The following is a 24,271-nucleotide window of genomic DNA, read 5'->3' as shown; positions in this document are numbered from 1 at the left end:
GCGCCGGGGCCGGGTCTGCCTGCTCGGGGGGCCGAGGCGGGCCGGGCCGGAGCAGACGAGGCCGATCTCGGACCCCGTCACAGCCCGGCCGCCGCGCTGTGGTTGCCGCGGCAACCGTCCGCCCTGGCGGGTGGGTTTGGGGAAGGAGAGGCTGTGCACAGCGGAGGCTCCCAGCCGCAGGCTTGACTGAAAAGCCATCCTGCCGCGCCGGGGAGGGGAAAGGGGAGGCCTCGAACGGCCCCGCCCGGCCCTCGGGGAGGCCCAGGGGCGGCCCCTGACAAGCACCTGCTGCTCTGGGCAGGAGAGGCCGGATGGGGCCTGCGCTGGTTCTTGTGGCAAATACTCCTCTGTAGCTCGTCTTTCGCAGCTGCCCCGCCCGCCCCTCCGAGTGCCCAACTTCCAGTCACCGGCCGGGTCCTCCCGCAGGACCTCAGGGGGAGGAGGCGCGGCGGGGTACGGCGAGGGAACGTGCCTGGGTTTCACACGACCGCGGACTCAACCCCTATCACCCAGTATGTTTGTGCGAATCTACCCGTGAAAATTTTCGCACAAAGTCTTAAAATTTAGAATTTTGCTTTTCAATTTGACAAGCTGAGAGAACTGGCCTTGTTCAGCCAGAAGAAGAGAAGGCTCCGGGGACGCCTTAGAGTGGCTTCCAGTACCTAACGGGGCTGACAAGGAGCCTGGAGAGGGGCTTTTAACAAGGGCCTGTAGGGACAGGACAAGGGGGACTGGCTTTAAACTGACAGAAGGGGGCTGAGGTGACAGCTGAGTAAGAAATTCTTCCCTGTGAGAGTGCTGAGGCACTGACATAGGGTGCCCAGAGAAGCTGTGGTTGCCCCATCCCTGGCGTGTTCAGGGCCAGGCTGGATGCGGCTTGGAGCAACCTGCTGTAGTGGAAGGTGTCCCTGCCCATGGCAGGGGGTTGGAACTGGATGAGCTTTAAAGTCCCTTTTAATTGAAACTGTTTTCTGTGAATTTACTGTGTATTACAGTACTGCTACGTATTTGTAAGTGGCCAGTTCAAAAGCTGTATCAATAACATAGGCATTAGCATTACTTTCCTGGAACTTAAGTTATTTCTTTTATCCTACCAACTTGTTGGTTGTTCTGTTACCACTAACAGCCTTACCCTTTGAGGTTTAAAAAATCTGTACTTTTAGTTTATAGCTGCAATATTAGTAGCTAGGACAATGATACGCAATTTTTCTTTGTAAAGAAAACAGCTACTGTTCATCAATATAAATTAGACTATACAAACTACTTCCTTATGTATCATCTTCATTAGCTGGAAATCAGTAAGTTTGGTCCTGTGATCAGCTCAGCTTGATACAAGGCTAGAGGGGAAAGGCAGGGATTTAGTGCTTAAGTCACTTTGCTAGTCCTAAATCCTGGGACTAATCTGTGCCAACTGGGACTTCACAATTGCTTTTAACTAGACATTCTACCAAGAGTATCCTGACTGCTTTGAAATAAGTAGCTGGCTAAGGCAGTTGTAGCAATGTCGTAAAGCTTTACAGATCTTGGAAGAATAAATGTCATATGCTGACTTCCAGGATATCACATTTATCAGATGCACCCAAGTTAACGTGCTTAAACTTTGTCTTGGATAGCTAGGCCAATTGCAGCAAGATGATGGCTCCAGCTCCGTCATCTCTACAAAAGAATTCTGCATAAAACCAAGCAGTCCAAAGAACAGTTCATACATCCTGTCTTTTGCTGCTGTAATCTGGCTGGAAGATGCCTTTTTCCTCTGTGCCCTATTGATTAGTTGTGAATTAGAAGTGCATAGTCTACCTAGCTGTAATCTTCACAAGCTGTGGCCTCCTGCCTACTATTTGCCTACATCACCTCCCTTCCTAGAACTGAATTTCTAGGCATGAGAAGCCACTGCCTTCTAAGTTGCCGGCTTCAAAATAGTTTTCTAATAGTTTACTAAAACAGCTCTATGATGCATTTTTTTTTTTTTCCCCTCCGTTTTGGTAAAATATTTATTCCTTCTTTAAAAAGGAGTTTGGTAGATGTAATTATCTAAAGAATGTTCTGCCAGTTTTGAGTTAGTCAGAGATACAGCTGTGCAGATCATATTTCCTGTCAGTACCAGAAGCTTGTCAACTCCCCTTTCTTAACCAGTTCTTCCCTCTTCAACTGTGGCTTTTTCAAGCTTTCTTGCCTTTGTCTGCTAGCACGTTCTCAGATCCTTTCCTTCATTATCTGCTCATTGGACAGCCACTTTTACTCCCTCCATTGGCTTCATCAGTCTTTACTTCTGCAGCCATCTTCTGTGCCACCTACTTTCCACAGAAACCTACCCAATTTGAACAAAGGATCATCACCCTCATCTCTAAATCCTCTGTAATGCTCACAAGAAACTAGGTAACCAGTGGATAAGTTAAAATGCAGAACATCTATACAGTGCAGGATTGGGATAATGTTACATGAAGGCTTCGAGCAGAGATGGTTTCTTCTCATGTACATAACTAGTGACTTTATGAATGCTACAGAAAAGATAAGATGACATCAGGTCTCTGATCTTCAATGAAGTCAATATGACTACAGAACCACGAAGATTCTTCTGCATAGATGCTCTTATACCTACTGCTGCTGTTAATAAAAAATGCTGCTGCTAATAACCATAGGGGAAGGGTTTTGCTTCTATTTTAAGTGTGAATTAATTTTTTGTTCAGTTTATATTATGTTTGGTTTTGAGGCTTGACCTATCAAACATCTTACTTTGTATATTTTATAGATACGGGTCTAAAAGTGAAATATGTTCATCTTGCTTTTAGAAAACAGTCTCTAGGTCAATTCTACTTAATTCTGCTTCTACAGTTATAGACACTAAGGGTGTAGAGTGGGGCTCTCCCACAAAGCAACCGCAAATTAGGTAAATTACCGAGGTTGGACTTTAGCATCTGTTAAATACTGATCATCACCTTGTCTTTCATGAGACCAGGTTTGGAGAAATAGAGTATTCAACAGAAAAGACAGTCCCAGTTTGCTTCTGTTTCTAACTGGCTCAACAGCATAATACAATGCAAAACCAGTTCACATATTTGTTTATATGTATGATTTCCCTAGGGCTATGATAAGATTTTTAATGTAAAATACTATTTTATGCATGTACTAAAATGATTCAATTTAAGATCTGGAAGTTTTTTGAAGAAAAATAATGTGGTATAGTAATTTGATTATGTCTAGAATCAGATACCGCATTCTACAGGCAAACAATTGCTACAAAAGTGTACAGTTTCTAGCTATGTAGCTGTGATTTGCACATTTAAAATGATAAATTTAAACCCATCAATAGTAAATCAATTGCAGGTATAGAAGATAAAACTGAAATAATTCATCATATCACTATAGGAAAAGAGAAAGAGTAGATGTAATGGGTTGTTTTGACTTTAAATTGAAATCTCTTTCTAGGTTTTTCAAGGACAACTCACTTTACAAAACTTTAATGTACACATAAAAATCATCAGCACATGTGATCCAAATATACTAATGATTTTTATTGGTCAGATCTTGAAAGTGAGGTTTATTTTTATGGAATATGCATTAATTAACCCAACATGTACTATCTTCCAGTGTATCTAGCCAAGTACTTTCATTTAAACATGTTTATCGTGAAATGTTTGCATTCCCAACATTTGTGGCCCACACACAGACTATTACATACTTCTGAGCAGCTACAAAAGTTAAAAGGAGTTATTGTTTTTGATTAATGCATTTTTGGGGACTTTTTTTTTAAATGTTCCAATGCTATGCTCTGAGGACATTTTTCGGCATGAAAATGTCTAACTGTATTTATCTTGAAAATGGGGTATTAAGAGAAAATGATAGGGATTCAGTTTAGATCATTGCAACTTTTGTATGGAGAGTGAACATTATTAACTTTTGTGTATAATTTGACTGAACTAAGACAAAGTATTAATTGACTGATTTGATACAACTGTATCAATCATGAAAAGCCATGTATGCACATACGTGGAGCAGTGCATTACAGATGGGAGTTCTAAGGCTGGGGCTGTCATCTCTTGATTAAGAAAAGGAAATGATTTCACCAAAAAGATATTCCCTCTTGTGTTGTTTTGTTTTAACTGAGTTTGTACTTTCCACCAAACTGGACATATTTATTGAGACTCATAAGTTATTTCACGGTTACCAACATCACTGTAATCTCAACAAACTATCTTTTTTCTTGCCAATTATCTAAATATCATAACTATAAAATATCTTAAAACATTCTCTATAGTGTAAACATCTTAGCTACAAAGCTTTAAGTGTAAACAGTATGATGCATCAGAATGATTTTAAGCGATGTTATTAAAACTGCTCTTAAAAACTAAACAAAAATGTAAGGCTTCCATCTGGTTTATGATTTTTCCACTGTAGAACTACTGCTGTGTGCCAGTTTACTGAACCATGGCTTGCTAAAGAGATTGCTGGGGTCACAGATTGAAAAAACAAAGAGTAAGTCTTTAATGGTTGATATTTTTCTCAAGTCTCCTTGATATGGTTTGAACAGAATTAAGTGCATGGCAGCAGCAAACGCAGAACATAAAAATGCTCATGTTGCCTGTTGCAGGGGGACCCTTCACAGGAAGATTAGCATTTTGCAGATGTCGTCATTTAAGCAATTATCTTAAGCTCTTTTGTGACTGTATACCTACGTTGTCACCACCAAACAGCTGCTACACTGTGATTCTTTGCACTGTGTATGTACGGAGTTAAATATAGACTGTAGATTGCATACCAAAGGAGGGAGAGCACACACAGACTTACTTTGTGTGAATCCTTGCCCTGGTATGAGAAAATAATAATTCTGAAATTCTGGACATAACTTTTTTTTACTGGACACTAACAGAAAAGAAAGTCACGGAAGGGAAAAAAAAAATAAAATTCTTAAATCTAGAATTGGCTATTCAACAATTTAACAAAGTAAATAAGGAACCTACCCAGCTACTTGGTACATAGCTAAACTTTGCATTCTTCTAAAATCAACGATACAGTTACGCTTTTGTGAAATCAGTTTACACCATACAGGAAAAACTGAAGAACTTTATATACAGCGAAGTATTTCAGCACACACTTAACTACAAGCATCTGACTAACCCCACTGCAGCGTTAAGACCATTTCTCTAAGCATTTGTGCACTATGCAGAAATACATTTCCAAAATAAACCTCATTTGCTTCAGTCAGTCCAGGTGAATGTGGCCAAACTGTGCAACTACAAAGTGGTAGCAGTGGTTGGGTTGCATTCTCCCAAGCTGTAGCAGGGTAATACTTGCAAAATACAGTGCAGCTAGAGCTGCAGCTTTATAACTCATCTGGGAACTATCTAGAAATACCATGGATTTCCTTAAATTAAATACTTATTGAACAGGTATGAGATCTTACTGAGCCCCACCTTGTCACCTGATGCTCAGGGCTACAGTCCTGGGAAAGAATTTGTCTCCTCATTGGAGGAGACACTAGGAACGTGGCTGCCAGTCACCAGTTTCTTCCAAGAGAAGCTCTGGTGAGAATGCATTTTCACAGAGGCACTTTTGGCCAGACCTTCTGTTTGAGCTCATGCCTCCTCCTACAGACATAACCACCACCTAATGCTGAAGTTTATGCCTAGCAAAGAAGCAGAAAAGAAACTCATGAAAGGCAGCAATCTTTTTACTCTCTTCTTGTCTACAAATTCTCCATCTTTGATGTCACGTGTTGGGGAGGAAAGGCTAGCAGTCTGTCAACACACAGATTTTGACTCTACCCCCTGGCGTGACTCCTGCACTGCATAGAGATTTGGCACACAGCTTTGATGACACTTCCTAAATGAATCTGGACAAATTTTTGGGTAAATTGTGTTACTCATACTCTTATGAGAAAGTCAGCTCACTCCATGAGAACAGTTGACAGGATCCCAGCAGTCACCTTGAACAGAATTACACCAGTGCCCCTTCCATTCAAGTCCAGGACCTTTCTAGGGTTCTCTACTCACACGATAAAATCTGATGATCTTTACTCATGTAAATCTGAACCACAATCAGGAAGTTTTTGCTTTCAGTGCTACAGAGCAAAAACTTTGTGTATGTCTACACTGCACTCCCTGGGGCAACTGCAACTCCTGAATGCTTTTGACTGGCTAGCTCGGGTGCCAAAAAGCTTTCTAAGAAACTGAAGGGCCTGCTCTCCATGTGCTACAACAGTACTGCCCTGTTAGGCTTTCTAAATGACTGTGCCTGCAAGGGAGGGCTGTAGCCACTGTATTATAAATATAGCCTACACAATTCTGAACAAAGTCCAACATACTCTATCACATCCATGTTCTCATCTGCTACTGTCGTCTTTCCTATTAAAAAAAGGCATCCTAAGTTAACAGTTTTTTTGGTCTCCTTCCCTTAAAGAATATTATTTGGGGAAGGAAAAAAAGTTATTTATTTAGCTATTAGTTGACACACCATTGCATCTATGATTTTTGTGTCTGCATTAGGGAATAGTCTGTTTCACAGTATTTTCAGACATTCATCCAGAATACAGATCTCACATTTAGATATTTGGGAGCCTTTCTGGGAAATACTTAAGTCAGTTCAAGAATTAATCACACTGAATATACAATCTGGCTTACCTGCTGCAGCCACAGCAGTGAAGTCTAGTAGTCTGTGCACATGTCAAGGGAGAGGTGACAGGCATCAACAAACTCTGTGGCCCAGAAGAGATCCCTTAACCTCTTTGCTTCAGTTTCCTCATCTGCAAAACAGGGTAAAAATGAGATCTGAGTAAAGAGTATAAAACACTAACTCACAGTCAAACTTTGAGTTAACAGCACTAGGAACACATAACTGCTTTCTGGTTTTGTCTGTCTGCAAAATTTGGAACATATGTGCTGTACCAATATTAGCATGTCTTCACAGTCAACATCTAGAATGAATGCTTAAATATTCATTGACTTCAAATTTCAAATTGAAGTTTGAATTTGACATTCATTCTGTAGATGGAACAGCATCAACCATTAATCAGGAAACAGAAATAATGCCACTCAATTTATATAATCTATGCACTGTGGTCAAAATATATACTTCTAGACATATAATCTCAAAATTTCAAAGTATTAGCTGTTTAAATAGATCATGTGGTACGTCCCCTCCCTCTTCTGACGGGCTGATTTATGTTACTGAGCAACCAAACAAAAATTCTGAGGTGTATGTTCATCTGTAATACTCACAATTTACATTATGTATTGAATCAAGTAAATACGTAACTCAGGCCATGAGGGAACAGAAGAAATAACATGATTTAGGTAACCAGCTATGAATCTGAATTTATAAATAATCTCAACAAAAAACTTTACAAATACAGATTTTTAAAATGTATTATTCACTGAGGAGTTCTGAATACTGAATTCTGAATACCTACTTTCCACACTCACAAGAAAAGAAAAACTCAAAAAAGTATCTGAGGAGCCACTAAGAGTTGTGGTTCAGATTTACTTACTTAGTGATTCTTCCTTCCCTCCATAAACTACAGCTACATAAATGGAAATTTTAATTCTATACAGATTTTAATTCACTGTCTTTCTGAGTTAGTTCCGTTTTAGGCCAGTTACAGGATTGTCTCATGCAGACATTTACATTTCTAAAAGAAAAGGAAAAAAAACTACATAGTTATTTATAGTTCTAGGGTTTTCCAGCCCTTTTGTCCAAATGCATACATACCTTCACCCAGGTGAGCAGATGCCATTGGCCAACACAATGACAGTCTTGAGTGCATTTATTTCCTATGATTGACCTAACATTTTGCACTTGGCCAAATGATGGCCTGCAGTTTAGCTGGGTTTTGGTGTTGTTTTTTTTTAGCTGGGTTTTTCTTTTTTTTTTTTTTGTTGCTGTTCAGTTTTTAGAAATCTGAATTTTTAGAGAAATTTGATAAAGAATGAAAAAAGAAAGCAGGAAATAGAGTTCAGATGAGCTCCTGCCTTCTGCTTAAGCTCAAAGAAACTAAAACTTGAGAAGTGCAGTTTCCAGGTAAAGGTGAAAGATTCTACGTTACATCTGTGTAACCCAGAAAACAGCTGACATTTTGCAAGTTGCCCTGTCTCAGACAAAAACAGTGTGATGAATCTGACCAGTCCACTTGCACTCCTCTTTCTGAAATCACTAATAAAGTTTGAGAGGGGTTATTTTTAAAGCAGCTCTTGGAGTGTTACAGCTCACTACTGTCAGCTTCAGATCTCAAATGTAATTTGATTCATAATTACATTTTAAAAACTAGCATTAAAATAACATTAGAGGGGTCATAATCTGAACTTTTTAATAGTTAAGCACGTAGCATACATTTAGAAATGGATCTCCAACAAGATTCATATGGAATATATTCTGACCAGAATTCCTTCCTTCAACCATGTCAGTACTCTGCTAAAGCTGGTGTGCCAAGAAGCCATTGTGGAGCCCTAGATTTCAGCATCGTTTCAAATGTAAACAGATTGAAATTTGCTGCTGGACGTTTGTTAGTCAAAGCCTTTTCTTGCATTATAGTACGACCCATGTTTGTAAACACAACGGGTGAGAAAGTGCCGGAGAATTTGAAATTAGGCCTCTACACTGAAAAGATGTACATTACATCCCTTGCAAAATCCAGTTGGCTTCATCAGTCCTGAACTTTGGAGCAGCTTTTATTTTGTCCTTACTATTCCTCTCCTATGAAGACAGGCTGAGAGAGCTGGGCTAGAGAAGAAGAGAGAAGGCTCAGGGGAAACCTTAGGGCAGTCTTCCAATACCAAAGGGGCTACAAGAAACTGGAAGAGGGATGTTTTACAAGGGTCTGTAATGACACAACAAGGGGGAATGGTTTTAAACTGAAAGAAGGTAGATTTGGATATTAGGAAGAAGTTCTTTACTGTGAGGGTACTGAGGCACTGGCACAGGTTGCCCAGAGAAGCTGTGGCTGCCCCATCCCTGACAATGTTCAAGGCCAGGTTGGACGGGGCTTGGAGCAACCTGGTCTTGGGGAAGGTGCCCCTGCCCGTGGCAGGAATTGGAAGTGGATGAGCTTTAAGGTCCCTTCCAACCCAAGCCACTCTATGATTCTATGATTCTTAGTCTCTTTTCCACAGATTGATTTGGAGGAGGGTGGTCAGACGGGCATTGATTTCTAGAAACTACTCAAATTGGTCAAATTACACTTGTGCCAGACAAAAACCTGACTATACCTCAGCTTCCAAGGGAAAAGGCAGACAAGGAATTCAGTTGCTATATGCTAGCATTGAAGTAAAGGATCTAGTTAAAATAAAAAAATAAAAAAATAAATGGTTGTGCCTTAAAACCAAGTTTGAAATTTTATAGGCTTTTACTCCGTAATTTGTACTTGAGCCTTCTGTTATTTTTAAACAAATCTAATTTCTTACAGCTGTGAAATTTACATTTTAAGAGTGTCTAGTGGCCATGTGCATTAATTACTTTATTGTAATATTTTAATGAGTTTGGGGTTCAACTCTGAAAGGATCCTGCTGAATCCTTGTTTCCCCACAGAATTACACTAGAACCTGATTCAATCACAACTTCACACACCCTGATGGACTTGTAAAATATTTTCAGTTGTCTTATAAAGTCCCTAAACTTCAAAAAGAAAAAAAAAAATCCAAATTTCCAAATTTTAGGACTTCTTCCCAAACTAGCACTACCCCGCATAAGCAGCACATCTAGGCTTTGAGAAAGTTTATATTTAGAGCTGATCTTGCTGGCTGAGCCTGATCACAAGAAAGTGGTAGCAAAATGCAAAATTCAGCAGTGACCAATAACATTTAGGCCAGTCTTGTCTTTAATAATACTTACGCAATGACCCAGATGCTTCTGTTGTAGAACTTATGACACAAAAACGTGTAGGGCTAAAAAAATATCCCCCAAGAGTGCCTAAATTCACCAGGGAGGATTGGAAATGCATTGCCGGAAGAGGTTTTGTTCAGAACACTTGAAAGGTGGTTTTCAGCCAGGACTATGGGGGTGATGCATTGCCCAGAGAAGCTGTGGCTGCCCCATCCTTGGCAGTGTTCAAGGCCAGGCTGGATGGGGCTTGGAGCAACCTGCTCTAGTGGAAGGTGTCCCTGGCTATGGCAAGGGGTTGGAACTGGATGAGCTTTAAGGTCCCTTCCAACCCAAAACAGTCTGCAATTCTGTGACTTGGTGGCTGTGCTCACAGTGGTACAGGTTTAACTACTTGTCTTGGGGACTGACGCAGAACCTTTCAGCTCACTAAGAATCCCTGCAACTTGAACCGAAGAGATAAACCTTACAGCATCTAAATGCACTTAAATTATGAGTAAGCTAAAGATGCAAGTACATAACGCACTGAACAATGGGTTCAAGCACAGATACCGATAAATGCAGGATAGTAGGACTTACTGTTTAGGTGGCAATGGTAAGAGGTTCATCAGTTGCCAAGTGCAACTGCACACACTGTACCCACAGTGTCATGCTTGGAAATCGGACCATGTATGTCCACAACTCCCACCTCTCTTTGCTAGGGCAAATGCAGAATTGTAACTTCAATGAACTACCCAGCTTTTAAAAAAGCATGGTTTTAAACCATTTACAATAAGAGCAACAGTACATGCTTTTTATCAGATTGAAGATAAACTTTATTATAACTGGTGGAGATGGTATCAATGATTTGTGGTCTATGTGAATTCTGTAATAAGAAATGGTAATCTGTCTTGGGGCAAACAATATTGTTCTGTTTACTATGCAATTAACAATATTAAGTCAAGAGTCTATAAATGATAGCTGAAAATAGGGGTGGTAGGAAGAAACTGGGAGCACTGGAAACTTTCACAGGACAATTATCTGAGGATTATAAATTATTTATAATGCTTTAGCCTGACATTCTCTGTCATCCTCACAAAAATGTTCCTCACTGCTCCAGAGATGTTCACTGTAAAAGTATCCAGACTGTACACAGTTTGGGGCAAAGCCAGAATCTCTCCTTGTTGCAAATACTGAACGCACAGGATAGTGCAGTCATTTCATTTTCAGAAAAGCAGTCATAAAGTAAAATAAAAAAAAAAAAAAAAAAAAACCACCACAGACATACACACAAAAAACCATAACCAAGAACAAAAAAAATAGCCAAAAAAATCCCAACAAAAATAGGCTTACTTTGAGATGATGATGAACCATGAAACAACAAAAATGACAAAAGTGAGGCCTAGTCTCCAATTGCTAGTATATTTGTTGTAGACAGAGCTCCTCCCTTGCACTGAACTTCTTTATAGACTGAGTCCCATACCTTTGTGTGACTGAAACCCTGTACTTGTTTACTTTTAGATCAGCCTTAAGCAACCACCATATGGAATGCAAACACCACAGACATAGCAGAAACAGCCCTTAACTAACAGTCACAGTAAATTGTGTTGGGAGTCAAGTGGGGCCACTTTCAAGTGGCTGGTTAAGACAAGGACTGACCTATAATGGAGCTCCTCTGTAAAACAATACAGTTTTAACTTTACATTATAAAGTACAGAGCCATATGATTGACCACAGAAATCTCACTGCCTTTTTTGAGTCTGTTCCATAGCTGTGCACACACTTTCAGCTCTTGACTCTTCAGCCCTAATAATTTTGAGGTGACCTCAACAAGAACTCAGGCCAAGCTACAGCACAGCACTTTCGTAGTGAACAAGACAGACCTATGAAGCATTAGGGTCTTTCTTGCTAAATTGATTGAAAAAAAAAAAAAAATAAAAAAAAAAAAAAAAATATATATATATATATATATATATATATATATATATCTATCAAATGATCACATTCTTAAACTAGCCATTTCCATTTGCAGCTCTCTGGAAGCATGAGCTCCATTGCACCCAGCAGGCAAAAGCCACATATAAGACAGTGTGATGCACCAGTGCACTGGCAGTTGGGATACTGCAAGGAATTGACTCCTTCTAGCAGCGTTGCAGTCCCTCTCCTGCACCTCTCACTCTTAAGAATTGGTGCCTTAAATTCCTATATACCACTGAATAATAACATCTGGCTGATCCAGAAGGTAAGCAACTTATTCCACCTTTGTTCTCTGCCTTCTTTAAGATGAGCAATAAATGACACCACAGCAGGCATAACCCCCTGGCACCAAAGCTAACAAAATTGTAGGATGTTTTAAGGAATGATGTAAAACTTACCAGAGTTTCAGAAGGGAATTTGTACTCAGAATCTCTCTATAGCACCCAATGCTACATAGAAGGGCTCTCAAATTCTCTTTACTTTCCTGAATGCTACAGTGCAAAATCAGCATCAAATGTCTGAAAGAGCAACCTCTTTAAAACTGATAAAAACCCAAACAGTTTTAACAAAGTGTGCAGTAAATCTGTGGGGTTTCTCTGCTGAAGATAACACTGAATCAAAGAGTTTAACAGCAATAAACAGACACAGTAAATTTAAATGGGAGGGAAAAAATGATGGGAGTACATAGTATGTCAGTGATTGCTGAAAGCTGCACACAAACTTCTACTTTTTTTAAGAAACTACTATTTTGAGGAAAAGTACTCAACTGGTATCTATAGGGCTTAATTCCCTTTTCTGAGGAGGTCCTGGTTCTGGTCATTGTTCACTGCTGTTGTTCAGGATTTACTCCCAGATTAAGAACTTCTCCCACACTAATAAACAGGTATAATAATTTTCTCCAGAGAGAATTTTTTTCTTCCAGTAATTAGCCTACTTAAATATTTTAATGGAACTGCTGACGTACAATAGCACAAAAGGTCCTCTGACCATAATCTAAAGTGAGAGTCAAGATTCCTAAAAACTTTTTTATGAAGAAGGTCTAGGATTTACAAAGCAGTTCTAAAACTATTTTTAAAGTTCATAAATTAGGAACTCTCTTAAATGTAATTTAATCATCCAGTGTTATAGTAGCTTGATTCTATTAGTTGTCCTATGCATTTCACAAAACAGAACTCCATTAACATTATTCACGTATAGTTTCCCTCTGTAAGTGGATATTCTGCTCAACAGGCTTTAAATAGATTTTTTTTTCCCCTGAAATTGCCATTAAGCATACTTTTACTCAAAAGGCAAATTAGGCATAGGATTATGCCTGTACTTCATGCAAAGGATACATTTTCAGCAATCAGAACCCCATTCCTATGAAGTAAAAATACTCTATATAAGCCGATTGCTTCTATCCCTCCTAACCTTGCTCAATAAGGATTCTATTCTGATCTTTTGAGTTGCACACAAGTTTTCCAATTTGGTTGAATAAAGGTATCTTGGTGGGCAGCTTGATGAGAATATTCTGTGTCTTGAATTCTGACCTTGGCATATTCAAGGTGGATCTCAATTATAAGGCTCAGCTCAGAGGTGAAAAAAAATTATTAATTAAAAAAAAATAATCGGGAATTCTTTTACTTTCTTCAGTTACGGAATGTAGTATAGAACTCCAGCTTTTACATGTTGTGCTTTAGTGAACCACTGAAAATATAAACCTTGATAAAGAGGCCACAACATATATTTGGCCACAAGATCTTCAGATCAATTTTCCTAGGCTCTAGTTATATATCAGCTTCAGAAATGTCTACAGTAGGTCATTCATCTCTGATTTTACTGTGATCTCATAGATGACTGTTCTGAACAAAATAAAAATACACAAATGCATGGAGAGGAGCACAGTGCTTGGCCAAACCACATGCCCAGTAGCTGGTCTGAAAGAACCTTAGGAACCTTGGAACATTGAGCTGTACACCACAGTATCTGACACCCGAGCAGACCCTGATAGACCCTGACTCATCATAGTGGCGTAGCTGCAACAGCACAAGCTGTACATAATGTGTATGCGCTATGTAGAAAGCAAAATCCTCTTTCAGATGGTTACCATATTCTATGTTAGTATTTTACTTCTTAAAACAGGACAGATGGCAGAAATCATGCACTGTTGTTCTTTTCATTGGCCACGCCAATCCTGGATAATCGAGTGAGTCAGTCATCAGGAGATATACTCTTTTTCTCAGAGGAAAGGGTTGAATTTCATCTGACCACTGAGCTTCAGCTTGCACTTGAGGTTCTAATTTTCTTCTGGTCTTAGCCCATTTCTATCTCGCTCTGGCACACACTGCCCTAGTAAGTACATTTATTACCTCAGTAATTCCTCTGGGGGCTGTCTTACTTTCACTTTATATCTGGATGCACATAAGCATCTCCCCATTTTAGAAGGAAACATTTATTAGGCTCTGATGGGAGTTTCCTGTTCCATCACACTGAATCCCATTGTCTGTTATTCTTCAAAAGGAGGCTAACAAGTTGCACACTCATGGGCGGCCCTTGCTTATGGCTTACAAGGGCTGGTAGTGCTCTGCAGGCACGGAGAAGACACATATGGGGCTAACCAGGCATCCTGGGTTTTCTTCTGATCCTGTTTGTAAACCCTTGTTTGGCTGCCCACACGTGCAGTCGTACGGTACCCTTACTCTGCAGTACCATCCCCCTACCAGTGGCACTCAGTGGCCCCATTCATGCTCCTTGTTCACCCCCTTGGGACTAGTGCAGGAAAGGTCTGTGAAAGTCTCCATCACCCAAGGATGCCTCGACTATGAAGTTGGCCTTACTACTTTGGGACATTTGAACAGTAGAGGGTAAGCCTATTATATCACAAAAATGGGGATTTCTGCTGTAATTCCTCGAGTTCCCAGAAAATTATCTTACTTGAGAACATGGAGGGTTTTTCCTGGTAGTTGTGGGTCGCCACTGCATATTCCTGTTTCTTCAGGTCCACCCTGCAGAACTCATCAGGGTCTCAAGTGTTTGGTAGAGCTGGTACTGTACAAAAGCAGTTCAGCCTTACACAGTGTTACACAGGAAGATCTGGCAATGATCTTCCCCAACCATAGCACGGTCAGATCAGAGGGGAAGGTAAAAAAGTATAATTGCTATACAGTACAACTGCATGGATTTGCTCAAGCTGAAGACCTGGACCCACTCTAAGGACAAGAAAAAGTTTCTGATATATAGTCTGTTTCACTAGAAACCACGCAAAGTGTCTCATCCACATCAGCCTGATATTTTTTTACTTCTATGGAAGCAGGCAACATTTATATTCGGTTACTCACTTATAAATAAAAAACATTTTTTACATGGGTGGATTGGAGTGCTCTTTCTTCAACCCCCTCCTCTTTTGGATCGCATTATTTTATATATTACACACATGTTCTGTCAGCGAAGCTCACTTTGTTATCTGAAACATCTGTGGTACCCTGCTGTGGAGAAGGCCAACACTGCTGCTGCTGTTGCTGCCTGTCTTTATTAGCCACCGATTTGCTGATGGAGCCTGGGTCGCCTCCGCAGTGCCGGGGCTGTGTGGCAGAAACAGTGTGATGCTCTGAACTGGCACACAGGTCCTGCTGGCTCACAACATGATGGCTGCTAGCATCTATATGAAGATATGAACCCAAGTTTTCATATGTGCAATCTTGCAAACATGATTTTTATATTTCTAAAGAAATGTATGTGAGTTTACATGTCAGCTGAAAGGGTAACATGCTTGCAAAGAAGGCACATACTTATCAAAACAAAAGGACCTCCTACCTGAAGCTCTCGCAAGGTCTGGCTTTTGAGCAGTCATAATATTTCTTATTTCTTGGCCAAGTGAAAACTTAGATTGATCTATTTTAGCCTTATTTTCAGGTGCCTTTTTACAGTCATAGTCCTGACATAGTGCACAGTCTATGAAACTCCCTGGGAGCTACTGTTCAAGATTGTTAAGGTATAGAAGTATGGATTTCTCATGGAGCTATGACAAGATTTTAAAAGATCCACTTAGAGATGAAAAATCTGTCTGCATTCCTTAAATAACATTTGTAGAGATAAGATATTCAGGTCACTTGATAGAAAGTGAAGCTATTTCTATGTATTTAATAAGTTTACTTTCTGCAAACAATAGCACCTTGGTAAAACCAGCTTAACCATTTCCCCTCTGAAAATCAAAACCATCTTATCTTTACATGGATTTCTTATGCAACAGATGAGTAAAACACACTCCGCTTTAAGAATCTGAGAAATATGATTGTTAAACCACAAAACTTAACAAGAACATTCAGGGGAAGATGCAGCAACTCATGGAAATACTAACATAGACTAGATTTCCAGCTGATGGCATTTCTTTTATTGGTCTGCTGTTTTAAGAAACAACTCTCTAATACGAAACTAAGACAACAAGATAGTAAAGGCAATTCCCTCCCCATTTTGTTTTTTTTTTTTTTAAAAAAAAAGGAAAAAAGTATTATTGATGACATAAAAACCTGAGGTGAGTTCTGAGTCCCATAGGTAAACTCAAACCAGCTTTTTGTAGGTTTTTGGGATCTTCCAAGAACTCTGGGCCTGATTCAGAGAATAATTACGATATAGAAATGCCATGTGACTCCTGTCACAGATCTTTTACATGCAAGTCAGTGTGCATGTGTGTCCAGTCTGAAATTTGAAATTGAAGATTTATGTGGAGATAATTATAAATAGAAAGAAAACACAGCTTTGGGGGAGGAAAAAAAAAAGCAAAAAAAACCCCAAAACAAAACAACAGAAACAACCCACTCCATTTTCTTTACAAAATTATTGATCACCTAGCCCCAGTAGGAGGGCACAAAAGTTTCTATATAATGAAAGGCTGGTAGCAAGCACCTTGCTCCATCTTTCAGGAACAAGGCCATCATGACAAGAAAAAGCAGCAAGAAAATAAATACCATCAAGGCATCTCTTCTCCCTTCCCTTTTTCTTGAAACATTCCTTACTTTAAAATTTGCTTTATTTGTATTACAGAGCATTAGTACCCCCAAGCTGGCTAAATTCTGTGCAGACACAGGAAGGATCTTTTCATATTGAAAATCTGAACCTCACTTTCCATTCCCTGAAAGTAACTGAACTGTGATGCAAAATATCGCTGGTCTCCAAAATAATCTTCAGACGACCCAGCTAACAATGAGGTGAATGGTAGAACAAGTTTCAGAACTGTTCCCAAGCCAATTAATCCTTTTCACCTGTATTCAGCAGAGAACTGATCTGATGGTGACAGGGTGTCCCCTACTCCAAGTACGTCCTCAGAGAAGAAGGAGATGGGATTACTACTGCCATACTTACTTAGGACTGACTTAGAGATGGTATTTCAAATCCTCTGGAGGCCAGTGAAGTCACAGATGCTTTCCACTACTAGCAGAGTGCAAAGTACCTGAGCAATAGCAAGGATTTTATCTTAGACTTCCAAGATTGTTCTAATTTGGCGAAAAGTGAAAGGAAGGAATAAAATTAATGTATAAGCATAAACAAGCCCAAAACTTGGAAGATGAACTGAAAACTATCTTTATAAATTTTAAAACTGCAAACAGATTCTTGCAGGACAACTTTCCATCTGTCCAGATCCTTCTGCAGGACATATGCAGGAGATAGCTTCAAGTTAGCACATTTCTTTAGATGAAGGGGTGGGGGGGGGGGAAGTGCAATGCTGCATTGGAATGGTACTGATTTCTCTTTTACCCTTTTGAGTATGTCACCGTCTGTTGTTACTCAAGTTGTTTAACATTCATCTGAGTATTTCATCCCTGCAAAAAATTAGTCCCAGCATCCTTTTTTTTTCTGAATAATGTTTGGCGGTCATTGCTTCACAACTGCAAACAATCCTCTATTACTGTTGAGTGCTCCAGTCAGGCTCATTTCATGCTGGAGGTTAGAATCTGATCCTAAGTCCATTAAATCATGGAGTCTTTTTAAAGTTTAATCTTGAGAGGATTTGGGTTGTAAACAAAGGACACTATACATGGGGAAAGAACCAACAGAAAACTATGAACTTATGACTCTAATGCAACCCTGAGTTCAAATTTTGTGTGTGATTTAGCAAGAAAAGTCTCTGCTTTCGGCAGCAGCGCACACGCCCTGGCATGTGGGCAAAGCTAAACTGAGCATTGATGCTCACATCCAAGACACACATATGGATCCCATTTTACTACAGACATGATTCTTCATGTGCAAGACATGTGTCTGAATGGGTTTCTTTGGCTTTTTAAGATGTGTTTCTTTTTCTTTGGTGGGGGCAGGGAGCAGAGAAGTAAATAAATTTTGTGGGGTACTTGCATACACATTCTCTGTGGACAGAATGCCCAAGGATTCAAGGCCAGGTAAAAAGCCTGAACTTCAGCTGAAAGTGTCAATTTCAGCCAACAACCAAATGCCAACAGCAAGAAACTTAGTCCACCATACAGCTTCTGCAACGATTTAATCTATCCCACTCTGTAATTGCTAGATAGAAAAGGGAGAAAGGGCTCCAGATGCTAATAACTTGGAAGTGGTAATTAGAGGAATCCACATTACTGCTATGAGACTCCCATCTTCCCTTCATTACTGAAAAGAAAATTTTGTCCAGTGGGTCTCCTCACTTCCAAAATGTGCAGCAGTGCTGTGTTCCATCTTCTTCTCACTGGACACATCAACAGGAGCATGATTTGGCCTGGAAAACTTTTTTTACCTTCCTCAACACTGGATCATGCCATGTTTCCCATAGGAAATGTAGGAAAATATTCCCAAGGTTATACAGGGAAGTAGCACAAGCCCCAGCTTTTAGCTATACAAGATCAAAATTGCGTCTCACAGCCCCAGTCTGAATGCAACAGAGAACCAGTGAGTCTGCTCCCATCACTGTAAAGAGTATTTTTAAAGGCCTGTTGAGCATTTAGTCTCTGGGATGACAGAGACGAAGTCATTCTGGAAGGGGTCTGAACATCACATGAGAAAGTAAAAGGAAAAATACTCTTATCACAAAGAGGGAATGCATTTGTATTATTATATTGAAATAGCACAAGGCTACAGTGACAGGCTATAAATTTTTCTCTTGGACTATAACCAGTATTTTCCATTTCAAGTAACAATGTAAGAAAGAGAGGCTCAGAATTAATAGAAATTATGGACATAAATCGGTAGGTGCGTAGGTGAAAGAGAAACTCAGACTGGAGTACCGTTAAAGGACAAAAGGTTAACTAGCCCTTTGAAGCAACACTTGGATCCATTTACACTGCTGACAAACTGACCTAAAAGCATACTTAGATTTTACTAATGATGTCTATCTTTATAATTCTTAGATTCATAGTCCAGAATCGTATGGTAAATTCTTGGCAGCAAAAACCATCTTTTCTTTATCCTTGAAATTTAACAGTCACATGTAACACTAACACTAATCTATGACTCCAAATAATAATAGCAGCAGTCGTAACTACGTGGTTCTGCAGTGGTGAGAATTAAGTTACAAAAATATCTCTATTCTACTTTTTCTGATTTGATGTGTCATTTCATTAAACAACCATGAATTATTGAATATTAATCACTTGAAATCAGTGATGCGCCTTAAGATACACATTTACAGACTACTAGAATTTTTCTTAACCTCTCAGCTATTGTAACTGGCTATCACGGCATCAGCTGCTTTTAAAAAAACAAAAGCAAGCAAACAAGCCAGGACTAAACTGCAAGGAGACAGCCAAAGCCAATGTACATTAGCCAAGCTGGGTCCAGAAGATGAACAATCTCTCTTCCATTTTAAGACCAATCCTACATTTGTTTAGCGCAAGTATATCCCCATGGTTCTGTAACAGCCCCACTGAACCTCAGAAGATAAATCCGAGAACTGAGAACTGAAACTAAAACTGAAGTCCTTTTTTTTTTTTTCACCCCTACACAGACTTCTAAAAGAGAAAGACTGTGAATATTGCAAGAAAATAAAAGCAATGTGAAGTTATTTAGCACAGGTGTGCCTGTTATTGTGCTGCATTTGGAAAGCCCAGACGTTCATCACACCTTTGGTTTGCACACCCAGCTGCGTGGGGTGGTGGTCTATTGTTAGTTTACAGGTTTGTGAAGTAATATTGGCAAGCTCAGGAGCTGTGGGGTTGTTTTTTTTTCTCTTACAATGTCTCCCTGCATCTATTTATCTAGTTCTCCTCGCTTTGTTTCTGCTTTTATATTCAGCATATTCAAAAAAGGGTCAGAACAGGTTCTAAAAATGTATTGCTATGCTTAAGCCTTTTGAACACTGAGAGAAAAACCTCAAAAGGTTCATGCATAAGGGAACAAAGATATAAGGATAGCTTTGAACCTGAGGGGCTCTCCGTGCAAGCAAGTACAGTGCCAGCATGTCACAGGTGTACACCACATGAGCAAGGGAAAAAAATAAAATGCGATTGTGAAGGGGTGTGATGCTGACGGGTCTGAGCCCAGAATGCATTAATCCCAGGGTGAACGCGTGCATCTGTTAGATATTTATGTAGTTCCTACTAGTAGTTTGTGCAGATATCTAAGCAGGTGAACGTCAACAGCTTTGAAACCATATGTTAAAGGGAGCCTGCAAGGTGGTGGTACAAGGAGGTTACCAGGTCTGAAAGGAAGGACAGACACCTGCCAATATAACATCACCCAGGTTAGTTGGGACTCCTGGACCGTATGTCAGGCTCCTGCTGATTTAGCTGTGTGACACTAGGGCAGACAACTGAATCTTCCTCTCCATTTCCCCATCCTTGAACAAGAGACACTAAATATGACTACAGAATGACAATTTTCTTTCCTCCCTCTCTAATTCCTAGCTTCTTTTTTTTTTTTGGGGGGGGGGGAGGGGGGGGATGGGAAGAGGGGAAGGGGAGAGAAAATTGATTATTTTTTTTATTTATTTATTCCAAAGGTGTGTATGAAACACAGCTGTGTTAAAACAACCATTTTTAGTTGCTGACTTTGGTTTGTCAGAAGAAGACAGAGCCAAGATCTCTTGTCTCCCTGGTGGTTACAGCAGAGGAGAACCAAATCCTGTTCCTTTGTCCAATTCAGCAATTGTTTTATTCTTGGTTTTATATTTTAACTCGAAGTCACTCAGGTTCAGGAATGGCATGCATCTGAACTTGATCATCCCATTTCCCAGGACAGTCTCCTGACTGCCATACTGTACACCTGGTAGGTCCATATAAACACAGTTGAATCCAACAGATTTCCAGAAAGAAAAAATAAAAATCAGTTTTAAGAAAAACAACGCACTTCCCAAAGTGACATTTTGTCTATAACGTTTACTTTCTTTACTAAATATCCTCAGCAAGGAACTGTGAGAATTCATTCATCTTTGAATTAATTTATCAGACATGCTGAGAGGTCTCCGGGTGAAATGTGTGATTTTTTTTTTTTTATGGTTAGCACAGAGTACTAGAATCCAAAAATTGTCAGTTTACACACCACTTTAACCTAGACCACTCAGTTTCTGCTACCACCCATGACTTTCAGGAAATGAAAGGAAAACTGTTTTCACATTAAATGCTGAGTTTCTATAGCAGATCTGTTAGGAAAACTTTCCTTCAAATTAAAATTTTCTGCAAAATGGAGAAAACAAATCTCTCAAATCCCCTTCATTTCAAATAGCCTAGCAACTACCTTGAACCCTCAGTGGTTCAAGTTACTCTCAAAGGTAAGGGAATCAAAACTAGCTTTGGAGGCTTGTAAGATCCTGATGCTAGAGGAGTAATTCCACCTTTGAAAATCTTGGTAGTGAATTCATGAAGAGCTGCAATTTCATTTTCTCCTCAGTGGTTCGTATATATTTACACGCATTTATATATACTGGAGAAATATGCCTTCCTCCCCTTTTTAAAGTATTATGCCTCACTGAAAAACATTCAAGGAGAATGCACCCATAGGACAGGGGTCTTATAGTTTAGCATCGTCCACACTCTGCTCCCAGACATTACCAGTCCATAGTAAATCCCATGAATTTCAACAGCTCCACTGTGACTGCTAAGTGCTTCTAAAAAAAAAAATTACACCTTCCCATTCTCTTGTTTGTCTACCTTTTCCAATATAACAACACACACTCTATATTTCCCCCACACTTCCCTTCCCAAGAGGATATTATTCATACCCTACTCCTTCACAATGTAATTAGCTTCTTCCAATCCTTGGAAATGAAACATTCACCCCTTATTTTGCCCCAACCCTTAAGAACCTCTTGCAAGGGTCCTCTTGTAGCTCACCACTCCACAGGGTGGGGAAGGACACACCATAATTGGTCTACACTTGATACCAGAGAGAAAACAAGCACACTTGCCTTTCGTTACTTTGCTTTACTTCAGTGAAGCACAGTTAATAAAGAAGGCGTGTACGTAAAGCTGGTGGTTTACCAGAGAGCCACCACCCCTGTAGTTTGAAGCCCCTTTGACTGCCCTACGGGACTCCCCCACTTCAGCACTTGGTCTAGCACAAGCAAACCTAGGTCTGGCATTGTGGTGTTACAGCTCCATGAAAAGGACAAAGTCACCAATGACATCTCCACTGTGTATTAAAAAATATTGAGGTTTTTAATTTGGGGAGATGTGCATTGCATGGCCTCAATAAAATATGCCCCAAACATTCTCAGGAATACAGCTCAAAGAGTTTGATTAAAATTGAGCAAAATCATTCTCTCATCCTTCTGTTTAAAATATGAGAATTCATTTATTCAGCCTAATTCAAAGATTAAATATGATTAAAATTTCTATAAGATGCCTGGCTTTTCTGAAATAAACTGCAGTGGCCATCAAAATATTGATAGTCATTGGTAAATTACTTCTGGTGTTTAATCAATGTTATTTTTTTATCATCCAATTTTTTCTTCAAGTCAGTTTCTAACACTAAACTACATTTCATCAAGGTTGGTAAAATGTTTAGAAAGGAACAGATGTCAGAATACGGGGATTGCCAATAACACTGATGGAAGCCAGTAATTTCTTTCCTGTCCAAAGGCAAAAGAATGAAGAATAATCTAGACTGTATACAATAATACAAGATTTACTACAACATTAATGGCTATAAAAAGTAAAAGTATACAAAAGCTATCTCCATTTTTTTCAAGCCATCACTAAGGGCAGTGTTTTTCAATTTGAGATAATTTTTACTGGAAAATGAAAGGTCTGTGTATTCTTAAACCTTTAAATATCCATAAAATACAGATGAATACACAGGCTAGCGTTAGTTGCTTCCAAATATATTTGTATATTAGTCTATTGTGTAAGTTAATAATTTTGCCAAACCTCAAAAAATGTGGATGCAATCTTTCCTTTAAGAAAGCTGCTCAGCTTGTTATTTACAGATTGTAACATTTACATAAGAGTTTGGTTTAACAAGAGATATAAATATAGATAAAACCCTTAGGACTTCATTCTTTAAACTGCCCTCTAAAAATCTGCCCTACAATTTGCACACTGAATTTTGTGCAGACTATTCTTGGAAGCCTTTTGTGAATTAGGGAGAGCTGACTCGAAACAGGGGCTGGTTAATCACAATTTTGCAAATTGTACGTAGCAATCATCTTCACATTGTGAAATTCAGATCTATAAAATGCTGATGTTTTAAAGCTGAAAAATAAATAAGCTAAGTAGGACTACTTTGCTAAGGAAACAAAAAAAAAAAAAAAGAGTATAAGACCCCTTGCAAAGAAATCCTTAAACTAAAAATAATTAAAACAAGAGAAGTGCTGTCAGAAGTAAAATTCATCTCTGTTCTGTATGTCCACTGCAAGCCCACTCTCGAACAAATTTTACCGCCTGACCATTCCTCCCCCAATCTCTTATCAACACTCACCTGAATATAACAGGCAAATTGTTGTGTTGTGGGAGGTGTACTCATTTAGAAGGCTTTGGTATATCTGTCTACAGTCTGGAAGAGCCCTCCAGTTGAGGAATGACTGGTGAAGCTTCACCTGTTCACATGCCTACTGCTGTCACCTGTGCACCCAATCAAACCTGCTTTGGTTAAATATCAGGACCGTCACTTGACTATCAACTGCAGTAACATGGATACAATACTTTATGATGCATATTGAATGCAAACACTTGAGAATAATAGCTGGCAACTAAATACTTTGACAGAGAAGAAGCAGAATTAATGTGGAAAAGATGATGCCTCAAAGACGACATTTTTTGTTCTGCTTTCGGGCTGTGGCTAATGTAACTTCATCAGCATTTAGAACAAGGCCAACTCAAGAGTCTTCTTTTCCACACAGGTTTTGCAGCTCCTAACATTTAATATAAATGAAGGTCTCTTTCTATTTATTTTCCCTTATCTGTCACAAAGACCTTGCTGAACTGTTTGCCCTGAGTGTATAAGGATACACTGAAATTCATGTAAAATAATTTCTGTTATCAATGCAATTATAACAAGAAGAACTTTTCCCCGGGGTTCACCATGTGCATTGGTCACCATCCTCTCACTCCAGCCCCCTCACTATAGCACAAGTAGCAAACAGTGGTAATTCTGTTCT

At 39.4% G+C, this 24,271-nt stretch overlaps 1 protein-coding gene and 1 long non-coding RNA gene across 4 annotated transcripts in view; one reads left to right on the top strand and one right to left on the bottom strand.

The window, feature by feature from the left end:
* The window catches only part of LOC133277222 (uncharacterized), a 6,322-nt gene extending 411 nt beyond the window's left edge, over positions 1 to 5,911 (top strand). The window contains exons 1-3 of the long non-coding RNA XR_009746132.1: positions 1 to 13; positions 4,396 to 4,473; positions 5,592 to 5,911. The exon at positions 1 to 13 is cut by the window's left edge and continues 411 nt beyond it. This is a non-coding gene — a long non-coding RNA (uncharacterized LOC133277222). The remainder of the gene's footprint in view (positions 14 to 4,395; positions 4,474 to 5,591) is intronic.
* ZNF536 (zinc finger protein 536) overlaps positions 1 to 24,271 on the bottom strand; it is a 348,533-nt gene that overhangs the window by 234,382 nt on the left and 89,880 nt on the right. For all 3 annotated transcript variants that reach the window (XM_061469112.1, XM_061469110.1, XM_061469113.1), the window contains exon 4: positions 6,618 to 6,739. The gene's annotated coding sequence lies outside the window, so the exon portion shown is untranslated. The remainder of the gene's footprint in view (positions 1 to 6,617; positions 6,740 to 24,271) is intronic.

Source organism: Pezoporus flaviventris, unplaced genomic scaffold (genome assembly GCF_033815535.1).
Source record: "Pezoporus flaviventris isolate CSIRO_AGI_PZ_B2104156 unplaced genomic scaffold, CSIRO_AGI_Pfla_v1 ptg000054l, whole genome shotgun sequence".
Lineage (NCBI taxonomy): Eukaryota > Metazoa > Chordata > Aves > Psittaciformes > Psittacidae > Pezoporus > Pezoporus flaviventris.
The sequence above is the reverse complement of the archived record's forward strand: the minus strand, read 5'-3'. Positions and strand labels throughout refer to the sequence as shown.